Source organism: Callithrix jacchus, chromosome 11 (genome assembly GCF_049354715.1).
Source record: "Callithrix jacchus isolate 240 chromosome 11, calJac240_pri, whole genome shotgun sequence".
NCBI lineage: Eukaryota > Metazoa > Chordata > Mammalia > Primates > Cebidae > Callithrix > Callithrix jacchus.
Window position 1 is genome coordinate 60,133,023 of NC_133512.1, and position 27,217 is coordinate 60,160,239.

At 36.2% G+C, this 27,217-nt stretch overlaps 1 long non-coding RNA gene across 1 annotated transcript in view; it reads left to right on the top strand.

The window, feature by feature from the left end:
- Window positions 1-27,217, top strand: part of LOC108593017 (uncharacterized) — a 131,360-nt gene that overhangs the window by 9,126 nt on the left and 95,017 nt on the right. The window contains exon 2 of the long non-coding RNA XR_004728357.3: window positions 21,940-22,059. This is a non-coding gene — a long non-coding RNA (uncharacterized LOC108593017). The remainder of the gene's footprint in view (window positions 1-21,939; window positions 22,060-27,217) is intronic.

A 27,217-nucleotide genomic window follows, 5' to 3' on the forward strand; every position in this document is an offset into this window, starting at 1 on the left:
CTTCTATTCTTCCTTGGTTGTAGATGGACAGGGGGCACCACAGAGCCATTTGCAGATGCCTAGCAAACAGATACAAAAGAGTAAGTTAGTGGCCATGACACAAATATGTATGTTTAACCCAGACAACCAAGTGTTCTGAGTTTGACCATTGAATGCCTTCTTGTAATTGCTGAAGGGTGTTTGTAATTGCTGCCACCATTTTTCAAGTCGTTTCTTTAAGTCAAACTTAGGAGTGAAAATTTGAGAAGATAAATGGTCATGATAAGCCACTTGCTGATGTGCTTTTCTAAATAACTGCAAGGTGGAATCCCCTTCCCAGTTCAGGGTTAAATTTATAGGCAGCCACAATTCTGCTTTCTGCATTAAAATCATGACACAGGATATACTTAACTATATAATGTGATGAGACAAGGATTTAGCATACCAGCTACTGGAAGAGATTTTAATACTATAAAAAGATTGATTCTGCTCTATATTAGGAACACGTTGCCCAGAAAGAAGTATGTAAGGGTGTATAGTACAAATCAAGACTGTATTCCTAACATTGTTGTGCAAAGAGAAGGTATAGTTGCCACCACTAGTAATGTACTCACCATGTTAAAGAACCCATTCAAAAAAGGAAGACCTAGTCTCCAAATGTAGGTATGAGCAGGGCTTAAATTTTATTTCCCTTTTAGTTGTAATATTAGTCTTGAAAGCTCATACTCTGACCAGGTGATAGAACTATTGGAGGGATTCCTAAATCCAATAGTCTGATTTTCAGACATAAGATAACCCCATGGGGGCCCCAATCAAGTAAAGTGTCATTATCAAACAGAGGCCCTTGATGTGGTGCAGGTTGTCTGCACAGAGACCACTGAATGGACTCAAATTTGCATCGCCAGTCCCTACTCAGACAGCATTTGTGAGGATCAGCCACTTGTGTAGCTTTATTAGAGACCTCAGTAAAATTAGTGGGAACACCAAAAATAAGGGTCTAATTTGCAAGCCTAGCATCCTTTTTGGGCTGAGAGTAAAGATACTTCTGAGGAATGAGAGTGACACACTTTTCATATGCTATTGTGGAAACAGAGAGGGATTACTAGACAATAAAATCAAGGAGTCATTAAGTTTAATTCATTTCAATTGTTCAATTAAGGGGTAAGACGGGGATATTTATTGACCTCCTGTCCAAGAAGTATCATTAGATGACAAAAGTGGGTCAGCATCCCACCATGTAGTAACATTAAAAACAGGGAGATTTAGAACACAACTCCAATAAACATGTTCTTGAGCTGATCCCACTTGACATAGGACAAGAATTACCAGCCACCCCAATATCCATGTCTATCTTACTTTCTCAGATGTTTCCCCAATTACCACCTGATACATAAGAAACCAGTTCTCTGCAATTGAAGGGGCTTCCATTGCAGCAAGTGTGTTAATTCAGTCTCTTTAGCTTTCCTCAGGTCATGTCAGGTGCCTTCCATATCATCACCATCATTGTTGGTCGATTCTCCAGCAATAGGTTCTGTTCTCAAGGAGAGAGCCCCGTATTCCCCTTTTTTGTTTATTAAGACATATTTTAAGAGATTGATGAGCTTGCTTAATAATGGCCTAACTGGTTGAGTTATAAGGGATGCTAGTTTTATGTTTTATGTGCCAAAGTTGCAATGCATATGTAAGTCGAGCACTAAGATAGTAAGGTCCATTATCAGTTTTTATAGTTTGTGGAAGTCCTAAAGTCATAATAGATTTAAACAAATGTGCGATTGCATTTTTAGTTTTTTCTCCTGTTTAGGGAGTAGCATGTATTAAAGCTATAAGACACTTATAAAGCTGTAAGTGTCCATGGTAATGTGGAGAAATTTAAAACATCCAAAGGGTGAATACTAAGTAACATCAGTTTGCCAGATAGCATTGGGCACCAAACCTCATGGGTTGGCACCAAATCCTAAGGAAAAAGGAGAGAAAATGCCATTGGCAATCAGGACAAGTTTTAGTACTTATGTGAGCTGGAGCAAGTGTCAGATGAAACTGACACTTGTTTCATCTGTTGTTGACACTTGTTTAAGACTGCAGGCATTCTGATGAAAAATGCATGATCAGCTTGAGCTCGCAAAAATACTGGAAAGTCTGCAAACCACATTTGTGGCCATACCAGAGCATCAGCTCGAGCGTTCCCTTCTGATAAGGGACCAGGTAGCCCAGAATGAGAGTGAATATGGGTGATGTAAAGATGGTGATGACGGGCCGAGGGAAGCTCTTGTGCTGCAAGAAACAAAGCTAGTAGAGATGAGATTCATTAGTAATGCCTTTCACATGTGCAAGATTTAACTGAGTAATACTATACACAGCATAAGCAGAATCACTACCTATATTTATGTCTTGGTGAGGAATAGTTTGTAAGGCCAATATTAGGGCAGCTAACTCTGCCTATTGTGTGGTTTTAAAATGTTCCTGGATTGTGTGTTGCCAATTTTGCATGGCATCTTGCCACACTCTAGCTGTTCTTTTAGTTTTTTCTGAACCATTTGTAAAGACAGTGGTGGTATGAAGTAAAGGTTTAGTGATAACAATAGACATAAGTTTAATAGGCACAGTTTGTAAAAAGTTTAGGAGCTTAAAGGCGGGTAAATGGAAGCTGATATTACCAATAAAGTCAGCCATTGCTACTTGCCAATTAAGATCACAAGCTAGGAGAGTATGAAATTGTTCCTTCCTTACTGGTTGGAAAAGAGTAGCAGGATCATATCCTGACAGTTCAAGAGAATGTTGGTGCCCCTTTACGAGAAAAGAAGCTATTAAGTCTGGAGTCTTTTGTAAATGTTTAGAGGGATTATGTGACAGGTACATAACATATAAAATACAGAAATAGCAAAATATAAACCCTGCCTGTTAAACTAAGGCATGGAAGTAATGGATATTTTAAGTGACTTTTACCATATCTTCTGGCCTTAGAAACTCATTAGAATGTGACTTGCAAGTTGCCATAATAAACCTGCATTGAGTTAGCTTAAGTGTGTAAAAAAAAAAAAAAGAAAAAAAAAAACCCAAAACATTTAAAAAATGTTTTTAGTTGCTGGCCATTTTCTTGCATTAGTCATTAGCTGAAATGTCTTAGATGTAAGCTTGGGAAAGTAGGGCTGTGGCCAGTGTCTTCCCATCTGCTCCGGGCTCGTTAGGCAGCCTCTCTTTCTAACAGGCTGCCACCTGTTGCTACTCTTGCCCTGAAAGGAAGGAAGATTACAAGTGGCAGCAAGAGGCCAGAAAATGACCGGGTGGTAAAGTGTGTGTATAAACGTGGACGTAGGAGGCAAGAGAGTAACAGGCTGGGAGAAGACCACCCCTTATCCTCCAGACTACTTATGCGGGGAGCCAATGCTGTTAGGTAAGGTACTGAAAATATACTGGGCTTTTCTTCATTTTTACCACCCCCAAGCCTAGAGGCCCAAGGGAGGAGCAGACATGCAGCACAGGGTCTGCTTTGAAATTTCCCAGCCACAGTGTTTTTAAACATTTTATTAAAAAGCAAACAAACATTCCTTACTGCTGCATCTATCTTCTGAAGATGACAGCAGCTGGCAAAGCTTGCCTACCACAGCCTAGTTAGCATTTAACATGCGGCTACGGGAGAGCACCCCTTATTCGTGGGCCTCTCCCCCAGAGCTCTGTACCCTAAGCTGCTCCACACCCCTCTGCCCACCTTAGGCTACTAAGGTTGGGGTGCACATGGACTGTTTCTTAGCCCTTTTCCTAGGGGGTCAGGGAAGACAAGGAATTGCTTGTCAACTGAGACATGCGAGGGGTGGCAGGAAAGGGCAGAAGGAGGAAAAGCAGCAGAACAGCAAGCAGCAGGCCATTTCTGGGCAGTTACTAAGGCACGTGACCCTGGTGAGGATTCTCAGGACCGGCTGGAGCTGCCTGCAGCCATCTGGGGACTCATTTTGTACCCCTTGGCCTCCCCTCCATCACCACAAACCCAGAAAGCGGCAACCTGCCCAGACTGCCAGTGACTAAATGGACACTCCATGGCATCTTAGCAGCTCTCCTGCCCCAGACCTCTGTGGGCAGCAAGAAGTCCAGAGCTAGCTGGGATAAAACCTGGGAGGCAGCATGCAGGCTTCCTTTATACTCCAGGGAAACAGAAAAAAGACAAAGCCAGAAAGGCCGATGCTGGAAAGTAAGAACTTGCATATTAGGAAGACAGTTGTATCAGCCACTTTCCTTCCCTCCTGGAGGCACCGCTCGGGCAGGGAAGTTTCTTAAGAAGCCATCACTGAGTCCATGTCCACTCGATTATATCGATATTCTCTGAGCGGGGGTCTTATCCAAGAACTGTCCATTGGGCAGCCTCCAGTCTCCTCAAGGGGAATGGGAGGTGCTGCTGCCTGAATGGGGCCAATGAATGCAGGTCCCTTTAAGGGTGTAGGAAAATAGGACAATAGCTTTTCTATAGGGCCAAGGAAAGACTCGGGTCCATCCTTATCACTAGAAAAAGTCTCTTATTCCTCATAGAAGAGAATGAAGGGGGCAGATAAGTCTCTCCCTGTTGTTCTAGTTTCTGTTTTTCCTTCTCCTTTAAATCTCCTGAATTCCCTTCAGGTGGAGAAGATGGGTGGTCTGACTGCACATCCTGGCAGATAAAGAGGATACAATGCAGGGCGTGCCAGCACCCAGGTGGTCAAAAGAGTAACATTAGTAAAATGACCTTGCTCATATCCTCTTTTCAGGCAGCGACCTACCTGCTCCCATAACTCTAAATCTAAAGTTCCTTGGTCAGGAAACCAAGGGCCTTCCTGCTGAATTAAGAGCATAGCTTGTGTACAGCTCCAGGCTCTACAGTGCACTGGACAGCTTTAAGTAGCTGTTGCACTGTTTTAAAAAAATACTTTCTGCTCTTTGGTCATTTCTTAACCCATGATAATTCTAGCCCCTGATATTTTATGCTTGTGTCTTGTCCTCTTGATGGGAGTCAGGACTGTCCCTTACCAGGATTCCCCCAAAATTGATGAGTTCTTCACCTTCATGTGTAAATTCGAGGCTGTCACATTGGGGTCACCAGATGCAGAGCTTACAACTTGCAGTGAATGCTAAGAATGAAGTACTCAGACAGTTTCAGCTGAGCAGGGCTAGTGGGCAGCTCTTCTGAGAGAGTCCGCCCCAGCATCTGTCCACTTAAGTATTTATTGAAAGAGCTTGTATTAACTATAAACGTCCACTAGATGGCCACTTGAGGTGGGTTGCTGAGGCACCTGTGACCTTGTACACACTCAAACCGAGTTCTCAGGAGGCTGTTTTCAGCGTTCCTTATCACACCACACACTCCACTCCCTGTCCTGTTTTCAGGGTCCAGGAGTTTCATTCCCATGCCCAAATAACATACACGGTGCCTCAGTATTTTTCCATGCCCGACCTCAAATGCCATGTACATAAGCTTGAATATGTTGCCATGTGACTCCACAAAGGTAAAAATTTGCAAATGCAATCTTCAACATTGGGGCTATTCTGTCTGGAATTTTAAAAGAATTCTAGTGTAAGTTGTTTGTTACAGCTACATACCTGAGGTTTATTCCCTACATAATTCAGAGGAACATTATAAAACAAAAACAAAGTGCACTGAATACTACAGGATGTCATTAATTTTGATTAGTGTTTAGGAACAAGACCTTGAATATTAAAATACTTAAAATACTGTGTAATGATACAGAGAATGCTCTGAAACTCTTGTTACCTTAAAGAGTTACCTGAAAATTGTAGTGAAGAAACTAAAAAATAAATGGCAGAGTGAGAAACAAATTGAACATTTTCTTTTCACCAGCACCAGGTGTTCTAAACTAATTGACATTCTCCGTGATGTGGCTGTCAAGAACACACTCACTAGTAGAGAGTTATAATTATAAATTCAAAGCAAACGTTTTTCCTTCAAAATATAGTTTACTATTTTAAATAGAACTTTTGAATAGCAAATATATTTATGTGGCTCAAAATGCAAAAATAAAAACTGTTATCTCATGAACAGTCTACATTCTCTTCTTATCCTTCATTTAATCAATTCCCTGTATACATATATTACTAGTCTTTCTAGTTTCTGATATACTCTTATACACTTTTTTATGACCATATAAGGGTATAAAAATGTGAATTTTTATCCCCCCGCACTTCTTTTAAACACAACATGAAACATATTATACATACTGCTCTTAATTTATTTTGAATGACATTAGACTTGTAGATCTCTATTAATGTATTCTCTATCTCATTCATTTTCTTAAATAGCTTTTTAATACTTCTTTATACAGATTTAGCATAATTAATGAAAGTTGCCTATGGATGAACTTTGTGGTAGGTAGACATTGTTATGTTCACTATATACATTTCCAATTCCTGAGTATTACTCTTCTCTGTCCCCGTGAAAAAGACCTGAACACATGTCTAGTTTTGACCAATGAACAATGAAGGACAGTGCTAAAATCACTTATGGTAGAAATTTTAAAAGACAGTCAGTGCTTTGCCATAGTCTTCCTTTCTTCTCTTCCCCTCCTCCTCTTTCATTTTCTCATTTCTCCTCCTCTCTTTTAATTCACCAGACAGGAAAACTAGTATACAATTGAAGATGCTTTAATTTTTGACCTGGAATCCATATAAAGCACAATATCTAAGACCCATGCTGGATATCTTGTGTGAATGAGAAATTAACTTTCATTACTAAAATCTACAAAGACTTTGTTTTTGTTTGTTACTATAGCATTATGTAAACAATCATGTCTGATAGAAAAAATGGTACCAGAATTTTTGTGTTACCAATACATAGAGCCTAACATTGATTGGGCAATGAGTGGCAAGAAGATTAGTTAAGTCTGTAAAGACGAAGGTTTATATTGTGCTTTGAAGAAGCAGTATGAACACCATCACCTGCAATAACTTAAGAAGTCCATAATGTCCTTTTTGGCTGGTGAAAAGTGTAGAAAAAGAATACTAGTAGTATAGGTTGTCTACTGTTGACTGTACTTGAAAATGAATTACAAGGAGAGATAAGCCCAGGGCAGAATTGTTAGTTTTATGGAGAGAGGGTAAGAAAGCAAAACAGTCATGAAAGTTAGGATATGAGGTTCTCAAGAGGAAATTGTCTTTGATTTATAACAGTATAAGTTAAATTAAGAGAAAAATTGTTTGATGCCAGTGTTTGGCAGACTATATAAAACATACAGACCAAATAACAATTTCGAACACATCTGAACAGGTTAAGTGGAAGGCAATACATTTGTTTAGTTGGAAAGAGGACTTAGTGAAAGAAAAGGCTAAGGCTAAGACTTCTACCCAAAATCATGGCAGTTCATGGTATCTGCAATTAAGAATATGCAGAGAAACATGTCTTAAGAGTTTGTAAGTTTGGTTATTTGTACATGATGCTGATTAAAATTAAATAGAAAAGAGTCCAATACATTATTTGAGTTATTCTACAAAGAGAAATGCCTTCCTGAACTAAAATGGACATTCATTGTTTGATACTTAAAATCACTATTTTGTTTCAATGCTCGGTGGGCAGAAAATTGGCTGTGAAAGCTTCTCATTGATTAAAAAGTCATATTGTCAAATGACCTATTCAGTTGTAGCCTAGGAGAAAAATGAAAAAAGAATTACCACCCAGGGACTCCAGGACTGTGGAGAATGATGGACTGGGAATTAGTCTTAGGAAGGCAAATCAGAAGCCAATCAAGGAACATTCTCTACTCCCAGTATAGAAGCTCATTTCTACATATGGCCAGAGTGAATTGGCATTGCTAAATACAAGTAATTGCTGTATATTGCTCCCTTCAAATGGAGTGTTCTTAGCCGGTGGGATGTTCTATTTTATATTTGGTACATCTGGCAGATGGTGTTGGACTTGTTGAACTTCTGAAAAGACTGAGACCTAGAACTTTTAGCTTAAAACAGCAAATGAGTGAGATGTTTGGATATTTTTCCTTTTGAGGAAGTGCATATATATGTGAGAGAAGGACCAAATGTTTGGTTATCTGAATGGAAGATTAGATCTCACAGTTTACTAATATTTAAATCCCTACCCTGAAAGAGAATTATGCTATAATTTATACTCTCATTAGAACCCAAATTAGCCATATATTTTACTTTGTTAAAGATGTGTAAATATAGTTGATGTCGTCAGAATCTTTTTAAGTCTTTATATGATGATTTTATGTTCTCTTTTCTCTTCTGTCACTGAAGCCTGCACTATTCCAGGCAGTTTCTTTTTGGTTCTAGTGGGAGTATAAATTCTTTGAGCAGTACCCTTGTAAAGACCATTGCTAAACATGTAGCATGAGTAATAAATAAAACTTTGCTGTTTTAAAGCACTAAGATTTTGGTGGTGTTTGTTACTTCAGCATATCCTAGACTATCCTGACTAATATGTGGCTATCTCCAAAGTTTTGCTATAACAAATAAAGCTGCAATGACTTACACATAACTTTTGAAAATGTGTAAGTGAACATTTAAGTTTAAATTCTCAGAAGTGGAATTTGTGAGTCAAAGGCTATAAACGAGGTGATTTTGATAGATATGGCTAAACTTCTCTCTATAACTTTGATATCAGTTTATATTTTCACCAGTTTATTAGATGCTTATTATCCATAGATTTGTCAAGAAGTGTATTATCAACATTTTGGGTGGTTGGCCTATAAAAGGAATATTTTATCTTAGAGTTAAAGCTAACAATTTAAAAATAAGCAAAACATAAAAACGTTTATAAGAGAAGTTCATCCTATGGAGAAAGCATTCTAAAAACAAATTTTTAAATGTTTTTATTTTCATGTGATTTTGAAGCCAATACAGATATGGATCCTCAAAAACATGCTTATCTTGACAGAATTATACAATGTAGACATTTAGAAACACACTTTTCTAATATAGTTTACAAATGTCCATGTAAAGCATTTCAGTAGGTTTTGAATCAATTTTTAAAAAATAAAAGTGTAACATTTTCATTGTTAGGCAAAACTCCTAATTTATGTCAGGAGAGGTTCTCATTTAATAATAAAATTAAGATATAAAAGGCAAAATATTATGTAATCATATCACTAGGACATAATTAGTCTTTGATAAAGTTCAGCATTTACTAATGGAAAAATTCTTAATAAACTAGGAATATAAGGTAATTTGCTTGATTAAATAAATTACACACACACAGGAAGTTTATAGGCATTATGCTTAGTGGTAACAAATTGAAAACTTTTCACTTGAGACTGTGAATAAGATGAAGATGTCAGCTAATGATGTTTCTCTTAAACATTAAGACCTTTTTAAAGATATGTTTTACTATTTACTATTTTTAAATTTATTTTGTCTACTTTCATTTTGGGTTTGGAGTACATGTGCAAGTTTTTTTCGTGGGTAAATTGTATGCCACTGAGGCTTCATGTACGAATGATCCCATCACCAATGGAGTGAGCATAGTACCTGATAGGTAGCCTGTCAGGTTTCAGGGTAGGCCACGCCCACCTTACTCCGTCAGGCATTACCTAGTGTCTGTGTTCCCATCTCTAAGTCCATGTGTGTTCAGTGTTTGCTTTCCACTGAAAAGTGAGAATATATGGTATTTGGCTTTCTGTTCCTGCATTTATTTGCTTAGGATATGGCATCCAGCTTCTTCCACATTCCTATGATTTCATTATGTTTGTAATGTCTTTGTAGTATTCCAGAGTGTATAAGTGCCACATTTTCCTTATCCAGTCCACTGTTGATGGGTATCTTAATTGATTGTATGTCTTTGCTATTGTGAATATCTCTGTAATGAATATACAAGTCCATGTGTCTTTTTGGTAGAACAGTTTATTTTCCTTTGCATAAAACCAATGACAGGATTTCTGGGTTGAATGGTAGCTCTGTTTTAAGTTCTTTGAGGATCTCCAAACTGCTTTCCACAACTGCTGAACTAACTTACATTCCCACCAACAATGTATAAACATTCCATTTTCTCCACAACCTGGCCAGCATCTGTTGTTTTTTTGACTAATAACCATCATTCTGACTGGTGTGAGGTGATATATTATTGTGGTTATAATTTGCATTTTCTAATGATTAATGAGAATTATTCATATATTTGTTGGCCACATGTATGTGTTCTTTTGAGAGGTGTCCATTTATGTTCTTTGCCCATTTAAAAAACTAGAGTTATTTGAATTTTGCTTGCTGATTTAAGTTCTTTATAGATTCTGGTTATTAGACTTTTGTTGGAAGCATAGTTTCTGAATATTTCCTCCCATTCTGTAGGTTGTCTGTTTACTCAGTTTCTTTTTCTGTGAAGAAACTCTTGAATTTAATTAGATCCCACTTGTCAGTTTTTGCTTTTGTTGCAATTTCTTTTGATGTCTTTTTCATGAAATCCTTGTCTGTGCTTATGTCCTGAATGGTATTGCCTAGATTGTCTTTCAGGGTTTGTTTTGGGTTTTACATATAAGTTTTTAATCCATGTCGAGTTAATTTTTTATATGGTATAGGGAAGGGGTCCAGTTTCAGTCTTCTGCCCCATTGTGTGTATTTAATGGCAGTTTTGTCAAAGAACAGATGGCTGTAGGTGTGTGGCTTTATTTCTAGGTTCTCTATCCTGTTTCATTGATCTAAGTGTCTGTTTTTGTACCAGTACCATGCTGTTTCAGTTACTGTAGTATACTTTCAAGTTGAGAAATGTGATGTCCCAGCTTTGTCCTTTTTGTTTAAGATTGCTTTTGGTATATCAATTCTTTTTTTGATCTATATGAATTTCAGAATAGGTTTTCTTAATTCTGTGAAAGATGACTTTTGTAGGTTGATAGGAATAGCAACAAATCTGTAAATTGCTTTGGGAAGTATGGCCATTTCAACAATATGGATTCTTTTTATTCATGATCATGCAATGTTTTCTTCTTGTTTGTGTTGTCTCTGATTTCTTTGAGCAGTATTTTAAAATTCTCATTGTAGAGATCTTTCACATCCTTAGTAAGCTGTATTCTTAAGTATTTTATATTTTATCCTTTTGTGGCTATTGTAAACGGGATTATGTTTTTTACTTGGCTCTGAACTTATATGTTATTGATGTATAGAAATGATGCTGATTTTTGAACATTGATTTTGTATTCTGAAATTTTACTGAAGCTGTTTGTAAGTTTTAGAAGCCTTCTGGTGGAGTCTATGGGGTTGTTAGGTATAGAATCATATTTTCTGTGAAGAGAAATAGTTTAACTTCTTCTCTTCATATTTTGATGACCTTTGTTTATTTTGCTTGCCCGATTTCTCTGGCTAGGAATTCCAGTACTATGATGAATATGAGTGGTAAGACTGGGCATCCTTGTCTTTCTTCGGTTCTCAAGGGGAATGTTTCCAGCTTTTGCCCCTTCCGTAAGATGTTGGAAGTGAGTTTGTCATAGATGACTGTTATTATTTTGAGGTATCTTCCTTCAGTATGTCAATATATCAATATGTAATATGTTGAGGGTTTTTAATATGAAGGGATGCTGAATTTTATCAAAGCCCTTTCTGTATATATAGAGATGATGATGTAGTTTTTGTTAATTCTCTTTATGTGGTAAACTACATTTATCAATTTGCATATGTTAAACCAACCTTGCATTGCAGGAATAAAGCCACAAAAGAATATAATATTTGGGGATACATGTTACCACAGAGGTGAAAGATCTCTACAGTGAGAATTTTAAAATAATGTTAAAAGAAATCATGTTTTCTGATCATAACAAATTACCTTTTTGATGTGCTGTGGGGTTTGGTTTGTATTTGGCTTTTATTATTGTATTTTGTTGAGAATTTTTATGTCTATATTCATCAGAGATATTGGACAGAATTTTTCTTTCTTTTATTTTGTCTCTGCCAAGTTTTGGTATCAGAATGATGCTGTAGAAGGAATCAGATGTAGAAGGAATTAGGAGGGAATTCCCCATCCTTGATATTTTTGAATAATTTCAGTAGGATTAGTATTGGCTCTTTATTTCACATCTTGTAGAATTTGGGCTTTGAATCCATTTGGTCCATAGCTTTTTTTTTTTTTTGGTAGGCTTTTTATTACTGATTCAATTTAATAACTTATTATTAGTCTCCTCAACATTTACATTCCTTCTTGGTTCAATATTAGAAGGATGTGTGTTTCCAGGAATTTGTTCATTTCTTCTAGGTTGTCCAGTTTGTGCACATAAAAGTGTTCCTAATAGTCTCTCAGGAATTTTTGTATTTCTGTTGGATTGATTGCAGTGAGTTTCTGATTGTGTTTATTTGGATCTTCTTTCCTTTATTAATCTAGGTAGTGATCTATCAATCTTGTTTTATCTTTAGAGTAACAAACTTATTTTTTTATGTTTTTTATGGATTTTTGCATCTCAGTTTTATTCCATTTAACTCTGATTTTGGTTATATCTATTCTTCTGCTAACTTTGGGTTGGTTGCTCTTGTTTTACTAGTTCCTCTAGGTATGTCATTAGATTGTTAATCTGAGATCTGTATACATTCTTGATGTAGGCATTTAGTAGTAAAATCTTTTTTTTTTCTCTCTCTCTCTCTCTTTTTTTTTTTTGGATCTGTCACCCAGACTGAACTGTAGTGGTGCAATCTCAGCTCACAGCAACCTCTACCTCCCAGGTTCAATCACTTCTCCTGCAGCAATCTCTCTAGTAGCTGGGATTACAGGCACACATCACCATGCCCTACTAATTTTTTGTATTTTAGTGGAGACGGGATTTCACTGTATTGCCCAAGCTGGTCTCAAACTCCTGAGCTCAGGCAGTCTGCCCAACTCGGCCTCCCAAAGTGCTAGAATTACAGGTGTGAGCCACCATTTCCAGCCCAAAACCTTTTCTCTTAACACTGCTTTAACACAGTGCCAAAGATTCTAATATGTTGTCTCCATTTTCATTAGCTTTAAAGAATATTTTTGATTTCTGCTCTAATTTCTGTTTTTACTCAAAAGTCATTCAGAAGCAAATTGTCTAACTTCCATACAATTGTTCAGTTTTAATATATCTTCTTGGTGTTGATTTCTATTTATATCACACTGTAGTCCAAGAGTATGGTTGTATAGTTTTTTTTTAAATTTGTTGAGACTGGCTTTATGGCCAAATACATGGTTCATCTTATATGCCTTATAAGGTACCTTAGATGCCTTGCATAAAGTGATAAAAATGTATATTGTTGGTAGATGGAGCATTGTGTAGATCTTTATTAGGTCTAATTGGTCAAGTGTCAAGTTTAAGCCAAGAACATCTTAGTTCATTTCCTGCCTTGATGATCTGTCTGATGCTGTCAGTGCAGGGTTGAAATTTTCCAATATTACTGTGTGGTTATCTAACTCTCTTAATGGATCTCTAAGAACCAGTTTTAAGAATCTGGGTGCTCCAATGTTGGGTAGGTATATATTTAGGAGAGTTAAGTCTTCTTGTTGGATTGGGCCCTTTGTTATTGTGTAATGGCCTTCTTTGTCCTTTTTCATCATTGTTTAAAATCTGTTTGATTATCACATACAACAATAGCTACCTCTTTTTTGTTTTCCATTTGCCTGACAGATCTTTATTCATCCCTTTACTTTGAGCCTATGGGTATCATTAATTGTGGCACAAATCTTTTGAAGACAGTTGGTAGTTAGTTGGTTCTTGCTTTTTTTTTTTTAATCCAACTTGCCACTTCAAGCCTTTTAAGTGGGTCATTTCACCTTTTCAAATTCAGGGTCAATATCGATATCTGAGGATTTGATCCTGTCATTATGCTGTTAGCAGGGTATTATGTAGAGTTGATTGTATAGCTGCTTTATAGTGCCAGTGGTGTATGTTCTCAAGTGTGTTTTTTGGTGCAGTTATTGGTTTTTCCTTTCTAAGTTTAGCACTGCCTTGAGGAACTCTTGTAAGGTGGATCTAATGGTAATGAATTCCCTTAGCATTTGCTTGTCTGAAAAGGATTTCATTTCTCCTCTTATGAAATTTAGTTTGATGGGATATGCAACTTTTGGTTGAGATCTGCTTTCTTTAAGGATGTTGAAAATAGGCCCCCAGTCTCTTCTAGCTTGTTATTCTGATGTGGTTCCCTTAGTTAGGGACCTCCTCCTCTCTAGCTGCCTTTAAGATATTTTTCTTTTGACTTGACCTTGGAGAATCGGATAACTATGTGTCTTGGAGAATCGAATAACTATGTGTCTTGGAGATGGTCATCTCACATAGTATCTCCCAGGGGTTGGGTTTTTTGAATTTGCATGTCAGCCTCTGTAGCAAGATTGGGAAAATCTTTGTGGGTTATATCCTTAAAGGTGTTCTCCAAGTTGCTTTCTCTCTTTCCTTCTCTTTCTGAAATGCCAAAGTACCATTGTTTTGCTCTCTTTACATAATTTAATATTTCTCAACCTTCTGTTCATTTTCTAAAATTATTTCTTCATCTGCCTATATTGCTTTGAAAGGGCCATCCTTCAGCTCTGATATTTGCTTCTCAGCTTGGTCTTTTCTGTTGTTAATGCTTCCAATTATATTTTGAAGTCCTTGTCGTGAATTTTTCATTTCCAGAAATTCAGGTTTTTTAATGCTTATTTTGTCTTTTAACTCTTGTATCATTTTATTCTTTTCCTTAGATTGGGTTTCAACCATTTCTTTTATCTCAGTAAGCTTCCATGCCAGCCAGATTCTGATTCCTAAATGACATTCAGTCATTTCAATCTGGTTAGGATTATCTCATTATCAATCTGATTACCTAAGGATCAGTCAGATTATCAATTTGGTTAGCTTAAGAAGACACTGGCATTTTGAGTTGCGGGTGTTCTTTCTCTGATGTGAGGGCTGATGTTCTTTTATCCTTTGAAGCTATTTTACTTTAGATGGGGCTTTTCGTTTTTATAATCTTTATCACCCTTGAAATTTTGACTGTGGCACAAGTTGGGTATTATTGAATAGCTTCCTTTCTGAATGCTTTTAGAGGGGCAAGGCACAACTCCACACTTTTGGGCTGGATGCTCTAACCTTGGAGAGCTCAAATAAGGTCATTGTCTTTGTCCTCTGGTCCCTTCAGTTTGGGCCCCAGCTGAGCTTGAGGGGTGAAGGCGCTGGGAGCAGCCTTCTGTAGTGGATGGGAGGGGGCTGTGGGTAAAGATGCTCCAATAGAGGCAGTGAGGCACCATGAGTGCAGGGTACGCTGGCTGGTGGCACCACTGAACTCTGATGGGAGTCACTGTGGGTGCCATGAGTGGGAGGCACCCGTGAGGGAGGGACTATGAGGGAGAGGAATGAGGAATAGGAGTGCCTCTTGCCCGAGGCTGAGTTACCCCCACGGGAGCGCCTCCTGTGGGGAGTTCACTGGTGATGGCAGGAAGTGCTCTGGTACAAGCAGCAGTTGCACTGCAGTCAGGAAGCACTCCAGTGGGAGGCAGTGTCAGAGGGAAGGGCTCAGTTGGCAGCACTGTGGGTTGAAAGTGCTCCTGTGGGGTGGTGTGGGTGTTGCAGGCAGGAAGTGTTCTGAAGGGACAGCGGTCGGGTCACAAGTGAACATGATCTAGTGGGATGCTGTCAGCAAAAGCAGTCTGGTGGGGTGGCAGGGGCTGTGCTGCATGCAGGCAGGGCCAGACAGGGACTCTCAAGAACTTTTCTTAAAATTGGCAAATAACATTTGTGTATATTTATGGAGTACAATATGATGTTTTGATAATATATATGCATTGCAGAAATATTTAATCAAGCTAATTAACATAGCTATCACCTCACCAACTTTTTTTGTGGTGAGAATGTTGAAAATGCATACTTTTGGGAATTTTGAAATACAGAATATATTATTAACTGAGGTCATCATCAGTAATTCCTCAAGTCTAACTAAAAGTTTGTACCTATTAGTCAACATTTCCCTTTTCCTCATCCCTTTTTCTCCCCATCAGCTTATGGCAACCACCTTTCTTCTCTGTACCTATGAAATTGACTTTTCTAGATTACACATTGGAGATCTTAACCAGTACTATAAGACATGAAAAAAGAAAATATTTAGTACTTGGAGAGAAGGATATAAATCTGCCACAACTGTGAATAGAGACAATATTAAAAAATTATAACTGTGAATTTCGGAAGGTCACTGGATACAAGATCAGTACATAGAAATCAGTTGTAGGTCTATGATTCACTAACAGCTAGAAATGACTTTATTTAAATGTGATAAACTGAAAGGTTATAGAGAGAATGTTACTATTTAAAATTGCATAAAACTAAGCAAAATATTGAGAAATAAAACTATAAAATATTTTCCCCATTGCTACAATAGGATTTTTCAATAACATCACTACATAACTGTCTCTATACGAGAAACACCACTCTATAAAAAATGATGTAGCATCAACAAGAAAAATTAAAATAGGACTAAATAAACATAGAGGCTTATGGTTGAAAGTTTAATACTATAAAGATGCCAGTTCTCCACAAATTGATAACTTTAATGTAATCTCAATAAAATTTCTACCTGCCTTCCTTTACAGAAGTTAATAGGTTGGTTTTGAAATTTATATCATTTGCAAAGAAGGGTAATTGAGATAACAGAAGAATTTGGTCTGTATCTTACTCCTCTGACAAAATGAGGAAAGATCCAGTTTCCCTCGGCACCCACTTTTTGTCAAAACACTCAGTTTGTTTCTCTGTTGTCAGTCCCCATCCTGATTTGTGTGGTGAGAAACCACTTTTTTTTTTTGCCTGGAGTCTCTTTACTTGCTTCACCATTTGGTCTAGGGAGGGTGGGTAGCTGCACTGAAGTTTCTGTGAGGATTACCTATATGATTTTAGTGTCTGTCCTTTAAGCAAAGACTTACTGGGTCCTATGGACAAAAGAGCATCTCATAGTTCTACCTTTGAACAAAATAATTATTAATTGAACTCAAACTCTTAGATCTCAGTAAAACTTATTAAGTTGTCTCTGTATCTAAGAACCCAGATGGCAATAGATAAACCCCCCTAAAATCCTGGCCTTCAACCTTGTGTTTATATCTGGGTGGCTTTTTCCTATTATCAGGACTGCCTATCCCAGTAATTTCCTATTTCATTAAACTTCCAACCTCAGTTTAAGGTCAGTTGCTGGGAAGCTCTCTCAGCCTTCTCATTCTGAATTGAGTTTTTTTTCATCCATGAACTTTAGGATCCTATTTATTTATTTCTCTTGGAACATTGTAATCTCTGTATTATAGGAATTTTAAACTCAATGCATCTGTTTGGCTAAACTGCAGAAACAAATAGACCTCATTGTCTCAATAACAATACGATTTCTCAAAAATATTAGAGGCTTATTGATCACTCAAATAACATTACAAGGTAAGTACATCTTATGCTCATGTATCTTATCCATGAACTAAGGCATCTCCTACTCCCTATAGGGCTCCATTTTCACTTGCATTCTGTAGCAGAAGGAGAAAGAACAAGGAAGTGCATGGGAGGAATTTTTGGCCAGGCCTGGAAATGGCACACATCACTCGGGATGTATTTGCTTAGATAGAACTCAGTCACATGTCCCAATTAACTACAAAGGAGGTTGGGAATTGTGGCCCAAATCAAAGCCTCTACCATATGTTGAAACCAATTTAACTACTTTCTGACACCTCTTCCTTTACCTGTAGTCCTAATTTCTTTTATTATGTCCTCCTTTACTCATTCTCTAAAACTGTAAAATGTAGTCTTCCATGGTTAAATGGAGTCTAAGGAAGATGACTTAGCTCTTTGTCAGTACTCTCTCAACAATGTGCCAAGGTCCCATCTCCCCACTAACTGGCTTGTTTTGCTTTTTATTCTGTTTTTGTTTTAAGTCACTGCCTCGGATGAGATCATAACTAACTCTTACATAACCTATTTTGAAAGTCAAATAACTCATTTTACTGCTATACAGCACTGCTTTATTAAATACACTTTTGCAGTCTTAAAAGGGAGATATCAAAATCCACAAATATAATATTAACATATTCTTGATTGAGTCCTCATTATGAAGCTAGTTTATATGGCTTCCCATTTTGCAGGGATTAAAAGTGTATTTCAATAGGGTGTTTAATGCCTTTTTTGCATGAATCTACTGTCATCCAACAGCTTTCCCTCTTCTTTACCCCACTAGACTTCAGATACAGAATGCTATTTCTTGCCCCTTGAATAAAACATGCAATTTTAGGTCTTGGATTCTTTCCTCCCTCTGCCAAAAATATCCCTTCTCCCTCACCCTTCCTCTGATTTTCCTTCTCTGCCTTTTTGATATAACTATCCTTTAAGGCATAACTCAAATGTCATATCCTTTGCAAAACTTCTCTTTCTTAATATCCATAATCCCAATTAATCAATCACTTTTTCCTTTTTGCTGCCACAGGCAATGTTTATAGTTTTCTTGCAGCATTTATCATTGTGTTCCTCCATGGCAGTTATTTGTGCATATGTCTTTTTCCCTTCATCCAGGATAAACTGTGAAATTCTTGATAGTAGTCACAGTATCTTATCCTTCTCTGTTTCTCCAGTGGGTGTATACAAATTACATACTAGTGGGGCTGAATTTTAATAGTCCTGAGACCTGTTTATAAATGTTTGATACAAAGAAAAATACAAGACAGAGGGAAAAATATTGCCTGATTACTTATATGTGAAATATGTGGGTGTGCAGGAGAGAGTTCAAACATGCAGATACAGAGAATGAAACAGCTGTTACCATGGGCTTGGAGGAAGGAGGTAAGGAAATGGGGAGACAGAGGCCAGTGGATACAAAATAACATGTAGGGTGCGAATTTAGAGATACAGTGTACAACAAAATGGCTAAAGTTAATACAATTATATTTATCCGGGATTGTGGTTAAATAAGTAGATTGCAGTTGTTCTTGTTGCAAAAAAAGTAACTGTGAGCTGATAGATATGCTAATCTACTTTATTATGGCAACCATTTTACTACCTATGTGTATCCCATAACATCATTTTGCAAATGTCAAATATACACACAAAAATTTATTTTTAAAATAAAGCCCACAGAAACAAAACCATTGTGTGTGCCTTCTTGATGTTTAGAGAACAAGAGTTTGGAAATAGTTTTTAAAAATTAAGAGAATATCCTGTAAAGAAATATAACAAATCCAGACTCAGAACACAAAATTTAATTTACATTAAATGTAATTACCCAAGTAAACTTTTGGATAGCATTAACTGTTATAAATGGAGAATATTTGCATATTGAAACAAAGTCAGTCATATGACCTAAGTCACAAAGGCTTTACTAAGAAGACTCAATAAGTATTTTAAAATTCTGTATAGATATACTTCAGGGTATGAATGATCTATATAAAGAATGTATTTTCTAGCAGTATGAAGAAGAAAAACTACCACAAATAATATGAATGAATACAAATTTTCCTTTAAAGAGCGTATGCACAGCAGTTAAGGCAGTTTATCAGTGACTGACAAGTAACTTATCAAAGACTAAGAATTTTGAATTATCATACAATTAGCATAATATTTTATTCATGATCTAGGAATGAATAGTATCTAAATATCCACTGGTTTATTATTATTTTTTCACTTCCTTGTCTTCTATACTTATGTTCCATTAGCAGGTATAGGCTGATTATTTTCAGATGATTTGAAAAGGTTAACCGTATCCATGACAACCACCATTAACATTGGTAGACTCCATCCTGTTTACAAATAGAATTCCCTAATCCTTACTGTAGATGAATAACATCCCCCAAATAAGGTGCTGTCATCTTGGATCTCTGCTATTCATTCTTAAGTGCAATCTTTCTTTGTTTCCCCCTTTACAATTCCCTTTCTATCATGCCTTTCAAAAATTCTTATCAAGCTCTTCATTCAGGTAATTGATACCAATATTCAGTTAATCTGTGAATATTAGGACACATTAAAACTTTTCTTGGATAAAATAGTATTCCAAGCCAAGTATGCTGGCTCACACCTGTAATCCCAGCACTTTGGGAGGCCATGGTGGGTGGATCATAAGATCAGGAGTTGGTGACCAGCCTGGCCAACATGTGAAACTTCAACTCTACTAAAGATACAACAAATTACCTGGATGTAGTGGCATGCACCTGTAATCCCAGCTACTCAGGAGGCTGAGGCAGGTGAATCACTTGAACCTGGGAGGCAGAGGTTGCAGTGAATCAAGATTGCACCATTGCATTCTAGCCTGGGCAATGGGGTGAGACTCCATCTCAATACTACTGTTACTACTAATAATAATAATCCCAGGATGATCTGCTAAGACCCAGTTATTTTATTGCATTCTTAAGCATATTAATATGAGTTTCTTTTCCAAAAGTTTATGATCACTTTACTCAAATTCTGTTTTCTTAGAATCTCTTTTATGACTTGTTAATACATTAATAGAAGAGTTTTTAATAATTCATCAAAATGTGTAGTTAATAAATTGCTTTGGCTCTCTCTTGAATTAGCAGCACAGAAAGCTTTCACTTGTCACTGATAATTCAATTTGATTTATCACAAGAGCATATTGTTGATATTTGGATTGTATCAATAGAATTGAAAATGTTAGGGTTAAAATACCTTTTTGGCTCATGGCATTTCTCTATTTCATTTATTTCTGCAGGTACACACACACACACACACACACACACACACACACACACTCCCCAAATCTTACTCTGTGCCCAGGCTGGAGTGCAGTGCCCAATCTCAGCTCACTGCAACCTCCACCTCCTGGGTTCAAGTGATCTCCTGCCTCAGCCTCAGCCTCCCAAGTAGCTGGGATTACAGGCATCTGCTACCACACCTGGCTAATTTTTGTATTTTTAGTAGAGACAGGGTTTCACCATGTTGGCCCGGCTGGTCTCGAACATCTGACCTCAGGTGATCCACCCGAGGTCCTGAAGTGCTGGGATTACAGGCATAAGCCACCATGCCCAGCCTGCTGCTTCATTTTTTTAAGCAAGATAATATGTTATTTTTACTTTTTAGTCATTTATAAACTTTTCAGATCTCAATTCATTAATTAAAAGAGAATTTTTAAAAGCTTGTTTTTCTTGGTGATGTAATTGCTGCTTTTGTGTAGAAAATAATTATTTTTAAACTACTGAAAGAAGCATTAGGTTCCTGAATGTATGAAACAGAAGGAAATGGGAAAAGAAATGATCAACTCAGGGACATAGATAAATTACTGAAAACGATTTCTTAAAAAAAAAAAAAGTGATTTTAGAGAATACAGAATTAAATTTGCATACAAGTCCCTTTGTATACTCGGGTAGCATTTATTATGGAATATTGTGAAGAAAAGCATCAGGTTGATTACTGAGAGTGTATTCATTCTGACCTAAATAACAACAACAACAACGACACGTAGAAGAAGTAGTTATTAGAGTTATTCAGGCTACTAGAGAGGCTGAACAACCTGCAACTGCACATTTTTAACTTGTTTTGTTTTGTTCTACTTTATGTTTGAAGAGTTTACATTTATTTTCAATCTATATAAGAGGGAGTCACTTTTTTGTGATCGTGTCCAAAACTTATAATTGCTTCAGAGGAAAAAACAGCTACTTTGTATGTTTCCCTAAATTGATTATCACTTAATTTTTACAACCATTCTATGAAATAAATATTATAATTATTAAATTAGTGATTAGAAAACTGAGGCTTAGAGAAATTTAGGAAACAGACCAAACTCATAAAATTAACACATTCTTTTGTCAGGACTCAAATTCAAGTCTCCACATATTCATGCCTATTGTTAATGTTGGTGTTACCATGTTGCTGTCTGTAATATGGTTTAATACTACAAAGTACTTGCATAGATTTATCTGAGACATCATTTACATAGACAACACAACTGAGGTTAAGAGACTATGAATTTCCTAAGCAACACTCAGCAAAGTAGAATTCACATCTACCTCCGTTTCTTTGGCTTCAGTCTGAAACATGACAGTGGATTTTGGATCTCTGCAATTTCCAAATATTAAATTTTCTGTTCTGTTTCTTATTGTCTTTCTTTTTTCTTTAGTTGCCTAGGAGAAAGCAACCATGATGGGCATGGAATGATTGTGCAAGTTCACAGAAGAGAGGATTTCAGACAGGGTATAAGACATGACCAAATCATGATACTGCTTGACCTCTACTCCAGGTAATGCTTCTGAACTACTTTTTAGACATCTTATTCCACACTTGAATGTGCGATACAATGAGATTGCAAAAATGTGCTAAAACAGTTATTAGGTAGAGTCAACAAGTATCAGGAATGCCACAGACAAATAGAAAATAATTTTGGTAGTGTTTAGACTGAAGGCAAAGATTGTGATTCCCTCTTGATGGGAAATTAAAAGTAACAACAGTTATATTGCTCTATTGATATCATATTGTTATATATTAACACATTTTTATAATTTCATATCACCTAAATGTTTTGTTTTCTATAAAAGCTTTGAAATATGCTTAAATACACAAAGTAATTTAACTTTGAAATAATAGTGATATTGAGAACACTGTCTGAATTTTGATTTTGAACTATTCAAGTAAGACTTTATTTTAAAAATGCCCATATTTAAAACTTCACTAGCTTGTTAATCCAAGGAAAGACCAATCCATTGGAGGCTACCAAGTAGCTACTACCTTTTCCAAGTCCCAAATCCTTTAAACCTCTTTTCACCTTCATTTTAAAAACATGGATAGCAAGACTCAAATCCAGCAGCCAAGTTTTTGCAAGGTATTTTTCTCTCCAAATGAGGTAATGTATTTCTTCTAACAGTCTTTATAATAATAAGAAGACGTGTGTGGAAGAAAGTCAAGTGTTAAACGAAGCCATGCAAATTAGCCACCTGGATACAACAGCGTTGTCTTGCCTAATATTTAGTTCACAATTATTAGGCAAGACAAGGATTAGGATTCATAATCTTACAAAGAATCTCATTTTTTACCCTTTATAATATTCCAGTATATTTGATCAATCCTTATCGTTCCTCAAATACACGGTTTCTTTGAGAGCTTAACAACTCTGTCGATAAAAGCTGTGAGGAAGGATGACGTTATATAAACAAACCAGTTTTGTGATTTGATGGGTCAGCAGATTATGCAAAGCAGAGGCCAAAGAGCTTCTACAATTTAAGGAGGAATTATGGCATTCTTCCCGTCGTTTAGTGGAGGCTTGTCTGTCTATTTGTCTGAGGACGTTATTCCAAATGTTAAAAAAAAAATAAATAAATAAAAAAAATAAGAAAGGAGAGGAAAGAAGAGAGGAAAGGTGAAAAAAAAAAAAACCAGAGAAAGGCAAATAAAAGTTGATGCATTCTTATCAGTTTACATATAATGCTTGAGATGTTTATTCTGATATTTATGACCTTGCCTGTTCTAACTCTATTTAACTTTCTAATTTGTGTTGCAACAATTTCTGTTCATTGTCTTCTGTTCCAGTTGAATGGAACTTGCTACTTTTCCCACAGATGTCTTATGCTTTCCTCCATAGGTGCCTTTGCTCATGAGTATACTTTTTGATATCTGTTCCCTCTTCCTACCAACGAATTCCTATTTATTTTTTCATTCAAGTTCATTGAGGCAAGATTTACAAATTAGAAAATATACTCAAATGAAAGTTTCAATGAGTTTTGACAAATTATATCAAATTATTTATATCAAATTATGTATTTAAACAAATTATATCCTATTATTTATATTCAAAATATAAAACATATACACAAAAATTTTAGTCATGATCCTTACAATAAAATCTACCATCATTCCATTTACATACACCCTGAGCACAAGGCAAAAACAGTCTGCTTTCTGACATTATAGATTAGTTTTGCCCTTGCTAGAATTCCACATGAACAGATTCATATAGTATGTACTCTTCTATATCTGGTTTCTCTTCTTCAGTATAATGGCTTTTTGAGATTTATTATGTGGCTACATGTATCAGTACTTCATTCATATTTATTGCTAAGTAATACACCATTACATAGACATTACCAAAATGTATTTATCTGACCACATATTGTTAGGTATTTGTTTGCAGTTGTTGAATATATGAATACAGCTTCTATGAGCATGCATGTTGAAGGTGTGTGAATGTATGCCTTTTATTTCTCTTTTAACCATTGTAATAGATGCATAGTGGCATATCATTCGTTGTAGATCATATACATATTTTCCTGATGACTAATAGTGCTGAGCAGTATTTCAGGATTTTTTAAAACAATTTATTTATTGTCTTTGTTCAAGTCATTTGTGCATTTTTTTGGGGATCATTTGTTTTCCTTTTTTTTTTTCCTTTTTATGGACTTGTAAGAATCATTTCTTCTAGGAATAAAAATAGGTTTTTTGCTTCATTTTCTATCTGCAGGCTATATATCGATTTTCTAGTATTATTCCACTAACTACGTCCTTTGATATGTTGAGTAGTTGTGTTGAAAATGTTGAATCAGTGTGTTGAAAGTATATATATTTACTTTTCCTTTGATGCTGGGTGAAAGCATTTAGCCTGTCATCATTAAGTTTAATGTTAACTTGTTTGCCATGATTTACTATTTTGTTTGTTGTTTATCATCAGTAAGTGTTACATTTTGACCAAGTATATTCTGCATCTGTTGAAATAGCTGAATGGTTTTGCTTTTTTCATCTATTAGTACTATGAATTACACTAACTGCTTTTAATGTTAAACTATACTTGCATTACTGGAATTGGTCATTTGTCAAATATGTGCAGTGAACTGTGCACTTGGTCATGAGGTATTATTCATTTTGTGTTGGGATTCTATTTGTTAAAATTTTCTTAAGGATTTTTGTTTCTATGTTCATAGGTGATACTGATCTGTACTTTAATTTTAATGTCTTTTTCTCAAATTTTTATCACAGTAATGCTAGTTTCATATAATTAGTTGGGAAATACCCACTCCCCTTCTAGCTTTTACAAGAATATGCATAGAATTTATAATATTTCATCTTCATTTTTTGATGTAATTAACCATTAGCACCACATCGGTGTAGACTTTTCTTTGTGGAAAGTATTAAACTACAGATTCAGTTAACTTAAATAATATAAATTATTCAAGGTATCTCCTATTTTAATGTGTTTTGTTAGTTTTGAATTTGTTCATTGTACTGATGTTGAATTTATTCACAGTAAATTGTTTGTATTGGGCTCTTGTTATGGTGCTAACATTCATAGGAGTTGTAGAATTTTTTTCTGAACTGTCTAGGAGTTTAAGAGTTTTTCTGCTCTTTTAACATAAGGTTTGGTGTACATTCATTTTCCTATATTTTTCTATTTTTATTTCAGTAGAATATGTTTTTTCTAAAATTATTATTCCATTCCTTCTGCTTATTTTAAGCTTAATTTGCTCTGCTTTTTTAAATCATATTTTAAGATGGAGGTTTAAATAATTAATTTTAGGATTTCTTCCCCTTGTAAAGCCATAAATATTCTTCTAGATACTGAGTAAAATGGAATATTTTACATTTTAATTTTCATTTAGTTGATTATGTTTTCTAATTTTACTTGTAACTTCTCCTTTGACTGATAAATTATGTGAAACAGTGAGACCAGAACAAGGATTATTTGAAAACCTGAGTAATAGGATAGGAAACCAAGGAAATATGGTTTCAGTTTGTATGTTTATAAAGGCAATAATCATTCTTTAGGAAACTGCATTAAGGACTCCTGATTAAAATTACTATTTTTACTCATTGTAAATTTTACACATATATCTTGAAAGAATTCTTTGTCAGGATTTTTACTAGATCCAGGGACCACAAGAATTTTCTTTTTCTTTTTAATTAGGCTTTAAGTTCTGTGGTACATGTGCAGATCTTGCAGGATTGTTGCATAGGTTCACACATGCCATGGTGGTTTGCTGTCTCCATCCCCCCATCACCTACACCAGGCATTTCTCCCAGTGTTATCTCTCCCCAACCCTCCTGCCCCCTACTGTCCCTCACTAGCTCCCCATCCCCCAACAGACTCTAGTGTGTGATGTTCCCCTCCCTGTGCCCATGTGTTCTCATTGCAGTGGAACACAGAACAGAGGCCTCAGAAGCAACGTCACACATGTACAACCATCTGATCTTTGACAAACCTGACAAAAGCAAGCAATTGGGAAAGGATTCCCTATTTAATAAATGATGTTAGGAAAACTGGCTAGCCATCTGGCTGCAGAAAGCTGAAACTGCACCCCTTCCTTATACCTTATACCTTAACTTTAGATGGATTAAAGATTTAAACATAAGACCCAATACCATAAAATCCCTAGAAGAAAACCTAGGCAGTATCATTCAGGACAAGGGTGTAGGCAAAGACTTCATGACTAAAACAACCAAAACAATGGCAACAAAAGCCAAAATAGACACACGGGATCTAGTTAAACTTGAGTTTCTGCACAGCAAAATAAACTATCATTAACATGAACCAAAACCAACAGAATGGGAAAAAATGTTTGCAGTCTACCCAACTGACAAAGGCTAATATCCAGAATCTACAAAAAAACTAAGGCAGATTTACAAGAAGAAAAAAAAATCCATTCAAAGTGGGCAAAGGATATGAACAGACACTTTTCAAAAGAAGACATTTACGAGGCCAACAAACATGAAAAAATGCTCATCATCACTGGTCATTAGAGAAATACAAATCAAAACCACATTGAGAAACCATCAATGGTGATCCAGTTAGAATGGTGATCATTAAAACATCTGGAGACAACAGATGCTGGAGAGGATGTGGAGAAATAGGAACACTTTTACACTGTTGGTGGGAGTGTAAATTAGTTCAACCATTGTGGAAGACAGCGTGGCAATTCCTCAAGGATCTAGAAATAGAAATTCCATTTGACCCAGCAATCCCATTACTGGGTATATACCCTAAGGATTACAAATTGTTCTATTATAAGACACATGCACACGTATGTTCATTGTGGCACTATTTACAATAGCAAAGACTTGGAACCCACCTAAATGCCCATCAATGATAGACTCGACAAAGAAAATGTGGCACATATACACCATGGAATGCTATGCAGCTATAAAAAATGATGAATTCGTGTCTTTTATAGGGACATGGATGAACCTGGAAACCATCATCCTCAGCAAACTGACACAACAACAGAAAACCAAACACTGCATGTTCTCACTCATAGGAAAAAAATTTTCAACCCAGAATTTCATATCTGGTCAAACTAAGCTTCATAAGTGAATGAGAAATAAAATCTTTTTCAGACAAGAAAATGTTGAGGGAATTTGTCACCACCAGGCCTGCTTTGCAAAAGCTCCTGCAGGAAGCACTAAATATGGAAAAGAGA